Here is a 12,824-nt window from a genome sequence, read left to right on the forward strand (position 1 = left end):
AGTGTTAGGCATTCATGACTTTTCTTAGACCTGTAATACATTCTCTGAAATCATTCTAGAGAATGGGGATTTGATTAGGGTGATGCATCTGAAATGTCAGAGGTCTCTCTACCTCATCTAAAAGAAATCGGGAACGTTGACAGATGTGTTCCGAGATAATAGGAAATGAAGCAGATCTTCAGAATTCCTTGTAAACCTCCTTGGTTGCTCAGTTTTTCTCTCTCCATATTTTCTCTTTGGATTAAACAGTGTAAGTAATGTGGACAAACACGTGAAGAAATAAAATTTGTATCAGTCAAAACTAAGTTCTAATTGTATGTGTTGCATTTAATACCTCCACCCCCCAACTCTGGAAGTAATGGCTAGTGAATTCTTCCTCCATTTTGCTTTTTAATTCTGGGAACTAACTGATTAATGTAATAGTTCTTTGAGAGACCATTAATTCAAATTATTCAACAAATACTTTCTCTGCCGCTATATGCCCTTAGCTGATGGAATATGACAAAGGTGATAGGATATATGTGATTGTGTACAGGATTACATGATCACATTACATAAGATTGTAGTGTCCATTTTACTGGAGTGTCTCTCTCTTTCTCTTGCTGGATGTGGGGAAGCAAGTAGCCATTTTAGGGAACCCCACATGACAAGGAACTGCAGGAGGCTTCTAGGAGCTGAGGACAACTACTAGCCAGCAGCCAGCCAAGAAACCGAAGCACTCTTTCCTGTTGCTGCAATTACTGAGCTCTGTGAATAAACTGAGTGAGAAAATAGATTCTTTCCCAGTTGCGCCTCAGATAAGACTGCAGCGCTGGTTTACACTTTGATTGAAGACTTGCGAAACCCTAACTAGAGGACCCCAGCTAAAATATGTCTGGATTCCTGACCCACAGAAACTGTGATATATTAAATGTGGTTTTTTTAAGTTGCTAAGTTTGTGGTAATATTGTTATGCATCAAAACATAACTCATACACCCTATCATATGGTAAGCATTGTTCGAAGTGTCAGGGATATAATAGTGCAAACCAAAGATAAAGCCTCTGCCTTCATGGAGTTACATTCCTGAGCTGGGACACTCAGTGTAAATATAAAAAAAGAAACTGTAGCTTATGGTCAAGGCTGTTTGCATGTGCCAGTGTGGGGGGAGTGACACTTCAAATAGTGTGATTAGATATGACAGAGGATAAAATCAGTGAACTTTGGTAAATAGATTTTATCCACTCTGAAAAACAGAAAATAGATTTATAAACAGAACAAGTTTTAAGACCCAATGGAACAATAACAATAAAGCTTAAATTCATATCATCAGAGTTCCAGAAGAAAACAAGAGTCAGACTGGGACTGAAAAAGTACTGAAGAAATAAAGACTGATAACTCCCCAAATTTGGTGAAAGACATAAACCTATTTATTTAAGAAGTGAGGATAACCTCAAATAAGATAAACCCAAAGAAATCTACACTCAAACATCATAAGTATAGTACAGAAAAAGAAAGAAAGAAAAAATCTTGGAAGCAGCCAGAGAGAATGACGCATTAATTATAGGTAAACACCAATTCAAATGACTAGCTTTCTCATTTGAAACCATGGAGACCAGAAGAAAGTAGCAAAACACTTTGTAAGTACTGAAATAAAACCACAAATTCTATATCCAGTGAACTAGCTTTCAAGAATGAAAGAGACAATAATGGCATTCTCAGATAAAAGCTAACAGAATTTGTTGCCAGAAACTCTATCTTTAAAGAATGGCTAAAAGAAGTTCTCAAAAAAGAGAAAGGAAATAACAAGATAAGACCTGGAAAAGGATGAAAAGAAAAACATCAGGATAGGTAAAATAGAGGTAAATGTAATAGATTATCCTTCTTATGGGTTTTTAAAGTCATATTTGATGCTTGAGGCAAAGTTTACACTGCCATCTAATGTGGCACTCAGTATATGTAAGGGAACTGCTTAAGACACTATACCTAAAAAGTGGAGAGGGAAAGAGACTGAAATCAAAAGGTAATCATAAAAAAAAAATTTTCAACTGATCCATAGGAAAGTGAGAAGTGAGAAACAAAGGAAACAAACAGGAAACAAGTAATAAAGTGGCAGGCTAAAACCCTAGCATATCAATAATTACCTTACATGTAAATGGTCCAAGTGCAACAATGAAAGAAAGAATTGGCAGAGTGGTTAAACGAACACACATGCACACACATAGAAAAACATGATTCAACAACATGCTGTCCATAAGAAACACCAAATATGACATATATAGTTTAAAATAAAAGTATGGACAAGGATATACCACATGAAAACAAAAAAAAAGCAGTGGTAGCTATGTAAATATCAGACACAGTAGATTTTAGAGCGAAGAAAATACTAGAGACAATCGTTATACCATAATAAAAGGATTGATCAACCAAGAGTACATAGCAATCTTAACTGTGTATGCTACCAAATAACCAAGCTTTAAAATGCATGTAGTCAAAATTGATAGGCATGAAAGGAGAAAAAAAAAGTATCTGCCAGTTTTTCCCCTTTGAGGATCAGTATATGATCACTGCTTCTCATCCCTCCCCACTTCCCCACTCTTCCAAAATTAGGTATTATCAATTCTGTTTTCTTCCAAATATGACATGTGAAAAATAAAATCTTTCATTTTAGTGAGCATATATTTAATCATTGTTGAAGTTATTGATTATATATTAACCTAACAAACTATCTAAAACTTTGTGACTTAAAGCAAAGAAAGTCATTTATTTTTCTCATAAATATTTGAGCAAGTTTTGGTGGGGACAATTTGTTTCTGCTCCCCGAGGTGTTGCTACTCTGAATCAATTGGAGGCTGAAAGATCCACTTTCAAACTGGCTAATCATATGGCTGGAAATACTGTGCTGACAAACAACTGCTGTTCAACCAAGGCTGTGGGCTGGGGGTCCTGATTCCTCTATGCTTGGATTTCCTCACAGATTGTTTGGGCTTCCTCAAGTCATGGTAGCTTGGTTTTGAGAATTAAGTGTCTCTGAAGAACCAGGAGCAAGCTGTATTGCTTTTTATGAGCTAGCCTCTGAAGTTATAGAGCATAACTTCCACCATAGTCATAAAACTACCTAGCATCAAGGATAACATAGGCTCCAATTTTTGGCGATAGAATTGTGAACATTATATTGTAAAATGAACACATAGAATGGGATAAATTGTTGAAGCCATTTTTGGAAAATGCCATCTGCCACATTTAGAATATTTACTTGTTTCTTAAGGACCTGTGCAGTAGCCTAGCTTCTATATGAAACACTCTAAAATCTCAATGATTTAACACATTAAAAATTATTTCACAGTCAAATTTAAGTCCAATATGAGGAGGGGTGGGGTTGGGCTATGTTCCACACAGTTATTTATGAACCCCGATACCATGAAAGCTATGGTGCTACTGCCCATCTAACAGACACATGGAAATTGGAGATCTTGCATAAGGCACCCCATCTTAGCTGTGTTGGCCTAGAAGTGACACATCACTTCTCTCATTGCATTGGTGAAAACTAGTCACATTCTTCAACTAGATGCTAAGGAACTGAGCAATGTAGTTTACTTGTGTGACCAGGTAAAGGAAAAAGATTGGAGAGATATTTGTCCTTTGCTGTTACAGCTTATAATAGTTTTCCACATAATATTACTGTCCTAATGTTGCAAATACATTCTCCAGCTAGTCATTCTTCTTTCAACTTTGTAATTTTTTCTGCTGTTGCTTAAGTAGAAAACAGATTCACTTTTATGTAGCTAAATTTTCATCTTTTTCTTATTTTTGTAGTTAAAAATCCTGACTACACTGGAAAATTAGATAGATTAATGTTCATCCATGTATTCTCCAATGATTTCAGGTTCATTGTTTATATTTAGTATTTTTTTATTCATCTTTACTTTATATCTGTGCATAGTGTGAAGTAGGGAACCCAAATTTATTTTTGTCAAATTAACAAACTGTCCTAGAAACACTTCATGAATGCAAACAACCATCCTTCCCCCACTTGTAAAAATGCCTTTTTGTCATATGCTGAAGTCCTCTTTGGGAAATTTCAGTTGTCCTCCATTGATCTGTTTATGTATTTCAACAGCAGTATTACTTTTAATAAATATCTGAAAGCACAAGAACTTCTTCATAATTTTTCTATTTCAAAATGGCCTTGTTTAGCCTAAATATTTAGTTTTCCACATGCATTTTGATAAATGTGTGTTTCACAGGCACCATACAATTATTTTATAATTTATTCTTAGTTATTTGACATGGATGGTTTTGTAAAAGGTATTTTCCATTATGTCTGTGTATGTGTGTGTGCAAGTTTTAAAAAAATTACTGAAAGCGGATATGAAAACTATTTATCAGTAACTATCATATTAACAGTCACACTAAAGCACTCTCATTGATGCTAATGTCTTTTTGCTTAATTGTTTTTTATTTCTTGTGATATATTTTGTTCAAAAGTGTTTTTTTTTCCTTTGGGATTCTTAAGTGCTATGCTTTTAAAAAAATTATGCTGTAAAACAGTTAATACACTATCTGATATGTTTCCTTTGATTATTTATCATTGTTTCAGTGGAGGTTTATATGGTTCTTTACTTTGCACAAAGTCAAGTTTGCTATATTTTCCTTGAATGCTCTTGTTTACCAACTGAGTATTTTCAGAGATAGATGGAGAGTTGATTTAAATTTTGCTGTCAGCTCAATGATCTAGAAGCTCAAGTGGCTAATGAGGAAGAGGAAGCTTCAGTTATGGCACTCACATCAAGGGATCAAACTAAACCCTTGGTTGGTGAACATTAACATGTCTAGTGCCCATAGCCTCCATTCTTTGTATATCATGTGACTCTGTATAGTCTCTTTCACCAGATATTTTAGGCAAGATCCATGCTTGATCAGGTCATATCTTCCATCTGCTGACTTTGTACCGGACGTGGCCTCTGTAGCTCCCCCAGGCTTCTAGTGTAGATGCATCTGGATGTTGATCAGTGTGTCTCAGTCACCACGAGTGGGCTTCTACATGTGTGCCCTTCTGTTTCATCCTCCATGGCTACCCTCCCCTCTTGCCTTCTCTCTTCTAACTTAGTGTATTCGTGGGGTTTTGTCTGATTTTCTTTCATATACTTTATCAACTCTGGACCACTTTCCAAAAAGACTGCATGTGAACACACTCTTACGTCTTTCTTTGACCTTGTTTCAACATTATATGAAGAAATTCTTCAATTTCTTCTAAGTTGTTTTGTGGACAGTGTTTATGCAGAAGCCTGTGCTAAAATTTCCAACAAATTTTTGCTTTCTTAGAAGAAATCTTATCTGTTTCTTTTCCTTCACTTACAGATTCAGTAACCAAATGTCCCCTATCACCAAAATTTTTGCTTAATAAATCCACAAATACACTAGTATTTAGAATATACTTTTGGCTTGGAAAATGTGTTTTCTATACTCTTTCTCTTCATCTTGTTGTGTATTTATTGCTTTAACTTGAGTTATTGTAATAACCACCATCACTACCACCACCACAACTGCTATATATTTGGTATAATCCAGTGTTTCTCGACATTTTTTCATTATTGTCCCCTTTTAAAGAGCATTTTTGGCACCCTCCCCCCATGAATTTTTCATACTACAGATATACTGTGTATCTGCTTACGTTCTTTACCACTTTGGAGGGCCAAAAGCAATTGTAATGTCTAAGTATTTTTCACCCTCCCAGGAGCAGTTTTCATCCTGTTAGGAACAATCTCACTCTGGAGTAATTGAGAACCTGGTGTGATCAACCTGCTGCACAACACATTACTTACTCTGTATTTATATTTATAGTATCTTGTGATTAATTGATTAATCCTAGATGGTCGACTGGCTATTTCTCTGATGTGATGATGGATTAATTAAAAAAAAAAAAACACTTCTACTCATACATAGCATGTATAAATTCTGTCTTTCAAATGATTAGGCATCCAGTTCTGTCCTTTTGGCATTTCGTTGCTTGATCTGCCCTCCCAGCAACTTTACCACACTCGTTCTCCAGAGCCCAAACCATGAGAAATGAGTGATGTCAGAACACTGAAGGGCTGACAATATATCCTATCATGTGGCGAAAGCACTGTATTCAATTGTAATCAAATTTTCAAATGTTAATCACAGTTTGTTTTCCTTGTTGACTGCATAAAAGCTCTGGAACCTAGCTCAGACAGAAACAAAGCTACCTGTCTGTTGTGACAGTGGGAGTCTCCAGTCCTAATGCTTTCTAACGGAAATGCATTTTGAGTGTGCAATCAGGAAGTAGTTCTATCTCTAGAGCACAGTTTCTAAACAAAGAATATTGCCATCACACTGTATTACTGGTATCCTATGGGAACATCATTTAAGCTGTATTTTAAGAATACCATTTTATTCATTCATAAATCAGTGTCATTTTTTCCATGCAGATTTGCTTTTTCTAAAAAAATTAATAGCATACAGAAACATGTTTTTAGCCTGTGATCCTTCCTCAGTGGCCATTGTGGATTGTAACGTGGATGGAGCAGCTGACTATGGGTTGTCATCATCCATTGGTAGGTTGACTAATTAAATTACCTTTTGAAAATTTGCACTAGGAATACAAACATGAATCAGGTAGTAGTCCAAATGAATGTAGAATGGAGCTATAATTGGCCTTATAAGAAAACAAAAGCCATAAGAACATTGGCATTAAGGAAAAACAAAAACAAAGAGCTTTTCTGTGGAGAGAGGACTAAAAATATACTGTGAAGCAGAAAGGAAGAGAAACTAAAATCTGTGCAGCCCCAGGATAGGAAGATAGGATGATTTCCTGACATTTGTGCTTGCAATTGGATTATATGGATGAGTTAGTACCCTTTCAATAAATCTCCTTTTAACTTTTTATTAAACTAGAATCTTGAGTAGGTAAGGACTATTTTTTTTTTTTTTTTTTTGCCAAAAACTAATTCAAAAAGAAACTATCCCATGAGAATATAAATCCCATGAGATTTGAGATTTGTCTGTCATGCTGTATTTCTATTTCCTAGAGCAGTAGCTATTCCATAGCAGACATTCCTTATAAATTTGTTGGAATAATGAAAAGAAATCTGCATGAGTAGCATGCACATACATTGCAGAATCTGTTATGCCTTACAGATGTTGAAGTGAAGACACAGAAGGACAGCAGAGTGGAGGAATGTTCTGAAAATGAGAAAACATTTCATTTGGCCTTCCTTTCTTTGTTCTCATGGTGTGAGGATTTTTTGTTTTGTTTTGCTTTTCATTTGCTTGCAGATTTCAAGTAAGAAACTGAACTTAAGCTGCCAAATGCTACCGTCCGCTATTACTGGCAGAGGCCACTCTAAGAGATTTTGATGATTTGAAATGTTAAGAACAATTTCCTGGGGAAATACCTCAGCGTTCTCTATATAGTGCATATCAAAACACTTAATGATAATTAAGCACAATTCCTCAAACTTCTAGATTCCATAGACCATTAAAATTTCAAAAGAAATTTTGGGAATCAATATAGGGTTGGAAGGTTTTATTTATCCAAGTAAAGCATTAACTACACCAAGAAAGAAAGGACAAAAGGAAGAAAGAAAATTTTTATCATCATTTATATTGGAAATGAATATAATGATGTTAACAAATAAGAATTATATTCTGAGATCATAATATCAGAATAACGGCTATTTTAAGATGAACAAACTTGTTTTAATGTAAAGCCCACTATGTTGTTTAATTTTCCTTATTTCATGGCGGTCTGTTGAAAATTTTAACCCTCAAAGACAAAGCTCTTCCTAACCTTTGGTCCAAGATTGATAAGGGTTGAAAAACTCTTAAATATTTCAAAATCTGAGATGCATCAACTCACATAACTGAAAGACCTATATTTTTGCTCCTCGCCTGACTTCCTCCAGGAACCAGTGGGGATTTCATGCAGATGAACCATGTTGATTGGCAATTACATATGCCTTTGTAATAAACAATAACCATATTAAGAATATTTGATAAATGGCATTTGGTTGATAGACACAATCTGTCAAAATATGAGGCTCGAAAGGGGAATTAACTGTCAACTTTTATTCTATTATTTAATAAAATACTGTGTGGTAAACTCTAATTGCCAGTTAAGTCTGTGCTGATTGGACTAAAGTGGGGAGCTTAACGTCGTCTGTTGTTAAACTTTTGGTGTTACCCAGGCATATTATAAGAAGATCTCCTGAACCAAAGACAGTCTAGGCTAAGGAGAATAAATAACTGTGTAACATCATCCGCAAACATCCACACTGTTTGATATGTGGCATCATATCAAATGCATTTTCCTCCATTGAAGTTTTGGCTGTAACTATGCATATGCAAAGGGAAACCTATGGCCAATTATGTTATATACTTCCCAAGATACTTAAATTATAATGACCTGAAAAAAGTCCAATCAATGCAAATTCATTTTGCTATTAATGTTAAAAGAGTTCTTTCCAGATTTCCTCTCCTTTTAAGGGTCAAATGCAGTGGAAGTTGAAATTTGAATGAACTGCTTTATAAAAATTTTAATCAAGTGTTACCTCAGCAGGCAACAGATGGAGGAAAAGCCATTTGATATCGACTCAGGAGCAATATGCCCAGCACGCAATATGAAGCACAGATCTTTATCTGGAATAGCCATGAAGTTGGAAAAAAAAAACTTGGAAGAAAGCGATTGAGTTCTAAAACCTCTCCAATGCCATATTGTAAACAGGCAGGACAGCCATAGTGCCATCAGTTTTAATACCTGATTCTCTCAGAATCTTCTAATAATAGAGGATACACAAAACGGTTTGTACTAGGGACTTAAACCTAAAGTCAGAGATGTCTTTTTTTCCTTCTTCTGAACAATGCTTCCAGTTAATATGCTCTCAGGAAGCATTCTTTTTCTTTTCTTTTTCCCGTGTCTCTTTTGTGTTTTTCATACATTTTATCTTTCATGAATTATATAATGAGAGCCCAAATTGATTCCTACACATCCTTTTACTCCCTCTAAAAATGTATAATCTAAAGCATTTAGTCCTTCTCTCCCCTTTTCTCCTCCCCCTGCCTTCTCCCTTTCCTCTCTCCCTCTCCTTCTCTTTCCCCTCCCTTTTCCTCTCCTGCTTCTTTCTTTCAGCTCCCTAACATTAAAGAGAAAATGCTGTCTGTGACCTCTGGGCTTGGGATTCCAACTTTTGGCTGTAGCAAAAACAGTAAGAAGCCATGTGTCATGGGCTTAGCAGATGGTCCCACCTAGTTCAAGCAACAATATCCTAGCAGCAACAGTGGGAGAGAGGGAAATGACCAGCTGACCAAAACCAACCTATACGTCCAGGGATTGCAAACATGCATACTGGCCAGGACCTTGTTAATCTGTATCAGCCATATGGCAAGATTCTCCCTGCTAAGGCCATACTGGACAAGACCATAAACAAATGCAAAGGCTGTGGCTTTATGGACTTTGACAGTCCTTCAGCAGCACCGAAAGCTGTAATAGCTCTTAAAACCAGTGTTTACAGGCACACATAGCAAAGCAACAGGAGCAGGACCCTACAAATTTATGCATCTCAAACCTCTGACTATCAATGGATGAGCATGAACTGGAGGAGAAGCCAGAGCCCTCTGGACAGGTTATTTCCATCCAAATCCTTCAAGACATTGGGGGGCCAGAAGAGATATTTGCTTTGCAAGGATGGAGTCTGTTTTGAAGTGTGAAGCCATCATCACACAATTTAATGGAAACTGTATTAAGATACCCCTGGAGTACCGGCCCTATCAGATCCCTTACTTTGCAAATTGCTGCTGTTGAGCCAAAAAATGACAGAATCAAGGAAAATTTGTGCAGAATGGAAGGGCCTGGTTGAGGAATGGAGACTGGGTGGTATGGCCTTGACCTATGATCCCACCAAAACTCTTCAGATGAGTTTTACCCAATCCCTTATAACATCACCCCAGAAAGAATGCTCACTCAGTCTGCACTGTCCCTGCATCTTCTATCCCCTGTGTCTTTATATCAGAGAGTGACTCAGACATCTCCTCTATGAGAACCTAACCAGGCTTGGATATACCACCAGTCATACCTCGTGCAGCCTTCAGGTTCAGTTCTGACACCAGGGGTGGATCACCCTATTTCTTTCCAGCCTGCCTCCATGAAGGGACCCCTTATTCAGCAATAGGACCACCCCTCCCTCAGTAGCACAGACAGTATATGCCAACAGCTGCAGCTATGCAAGTAGTAACATCTCCAAGTACACCCCTGTGCCTTCTTCCAATGTTTCAGTTGAGGACATCAGTGGCCAGCAGAATCAAGTAATGGTGAACACTCCCTCAGACCATGGGGTATATTGTTTGTATTTCAACAAGGAATAGTGGCAAAGCCTGCCTACTTTGTCTTTTTACAATTTTTAATTTTGTGAATTTCTTTTTTGAATCAAATTTCATACGGAATTTTTTGGGTGGCTGGGAAAGGAACAAGGTAGAATATTAAATGGGCAATGTGGAATTGGCTTTTCTTCCTTCTGCCCTGCCACATCCTGGAGAAAAGACTAGAGCTTGGCTTCAGGAAGCTGAGATGTGACCTAGGCTCATTAAAGAGAAAATCCCACAGCCTTTGGAAGCCACCCTTGAGCCAAATTTTGAGGAAGATTAGATCTTCCTTGGCAAGTTCCAGAAGGGTAGACTTAATGACTTTTAACTCTTCTCACTGCTGGGGCAAACACTATCTGAGGAAGTATCTTTGCCAGGCTATAGCTCTTCAGGAATACCTGCTTTCCAGCCTCTTGGAGGATTTTCTTTTCTGCCTGGGTCCTATGGCAAGTCTCTTCACTTCCCTATTGTATTTTGCTGTGCTCAGAGCCTTAGCAGCTGTGACCTTGCTGAATACACTTAGGTTCCTCCCACTGTGAAAGCACAGCAGCCTCACCTAGAGACGAGTGTTTCTCAGCTGAGGACAACTTTGTACCCCAGGAGACATGTGGCAATATCTGGAGACATTCTTGATTGTCACATCTGAGGGAAAGCTGCTAGCATCTAGTGGGTGGAGACCAGGGATGTTTCTAAATGTCCTACGGTGCACAGGATGACACCCCCCCCCCCCCCCGCCCCACACAACAAAGAATTATCTGGTCCAAAAAATGTCAATAGTACCTAGGTCAAGAAACCTTGATATTGACAGTGATATCCCTGCCTCCACTGGACCAGAAGATTTGGTAAATTCCCCCACCCCACCCTGAACACACAGTGCCTTTTGATACTTATATATCTAGTTGGGAGAGACAGAACTGGGGTCCTTGAATTCGCCACAGGCTTTAACATCTCTGCATGAAGCAAGAGCTGACCTAGAAAGATGTTTGGCTTTGTGTGTTCATGTCCCAGGTCCAAACATATTCTGAGGGACTGAGACAGCTCTGTGCCTGTGCTGTGCAGGGGTGGGAAAGGACAAAGCTCTCCATAACTGTCCAGAGTGACCTGCCCTGTCCTGGTATGTTTGAGGTCCTTTCCCAGGGAGCCAGAAAATCAGAAATAATTTTCCTTCTTGTGGAAAGACAACAGAAAGCTAAGATAGAAAAGGGCAATACATCCCATCTGATTTATTTGCAAGGTCCTTAAAAAGGTCTGTATCTTGCTCTTAACTAGGTCTCCTTCTGCAAGACATGACTATGCACGTGGAGACAGATGGGTAGGAAGCCTTTGCTTTCTAAGAGATATGATCCTGCACATGCCTTCTCCCTGTACCTTCTTTACTCACTGAAAGAGGAATTCTACTCCGCTGCATTTTGAAGTCAAGTGCCTTTCTACCAGACAATCATAGCAGAAAGCCAAATGCTGGCAAATGGAGAAATAGGTCTTCATTAGGCTGGCATGGAGAGGGAGGAGATAGTAGAGGGAGAAGATGGTAGAGGGGAAAGTAGCTGTTGTATCAGTAGTTGCTATTAGAACTTGGGCCCAGCTTTCCCTCCCCTACCTCCCACACTAGAAGTGAGAGTCCCAGTGCTTCCTACCCCTAGATTGTCCCTTTGGACAAACATGTAGCTTGTGACAAGAACAATATAAAGGTAGGGAATGGAAGGGTATAGGAAGGTAGTTTGTGCATACTTTTGAAGTTAAGTGGGTATCAAAGAAAACAAGATTGTTATAGATTTAGGATTTAAATTAATCCCCATGGTAACTGCAAAGAAAATAACAGAGACTATGCAAGCTCATAAAGACAGCAATTAGAGTACAGGGAAATGGAAAGTTAATGCATAATGGGTGTAGTGTTTTTCTTTGAGGAGATGGGAAATTTTTAGTAATGGAAGGTGGTGAGGGTAGCAGGACACTGTAAATGTGATTAATCCCACTGAATGGTATCCTTGGGAATGGTTCAGGTGGGAAAGTTTATGTTGTATAATGTTCCCACAATAAAAAAAGAAAGAACAACTAAAGAAACAATGATGATAAAATGCAATACATGATCCTGGATGGGATCTAACAAGGGAAGAAAAAGGGCTCAACAGGACATTATTGAAGCATATGAAAAAAATTGGCATATAGACTGTAAACTTCATATCAATGTTAAATTTCTTGAGCTGGATAACTGAACTTAAGGGTGGCTATGTAAGTCAATATCCTTGGTCTTAGGAAATGTAAATAGCAGTATTAACTGTTCAAGAAGCATGATGTATACAACCTACACTCAAGTCTGAAAATGCATTGATAGGCTGACAGACAGATGGATAGATAGATAGACTGAGAGATAAAATAAAATTGCATTAGTTAGGGTTCTTTAGGAAAACAGAACCAACAGGAGATATCTGTAAATATATTTTATAAAAGTGTCTCATGTAACCGTGG

General features: G+C 37.7%; 1 pseudogene; it reads left to right on the forward strand.

Annotated features, from left to right (window-relative positions):
* Positions 1 to 6,520: 6,520 nt before the first annotated feature.
* LOC119509854 lies at positions 6,521 to 10,036 on the forward strand (annotated as a pseudogene).
* The last annotated feature ends 2,788 nt before the right edge of the window (positions 10,037 to 12,824 follow it).

The sequence above is a fragment of the Choloepus didactylus genome, chromosome 15, assembly GCF_015220235.1.
Source record: "Choloepus didactylus isolate mChoDid1 chromosome 15, mChoDid1.pri, whole genome shotgun sequence".
NCBI lineage: Eukaryota > Metazoa > Chordata > Mammalia > Pilosa > Megalonychidae > Choloepus > Choloepus didactylus.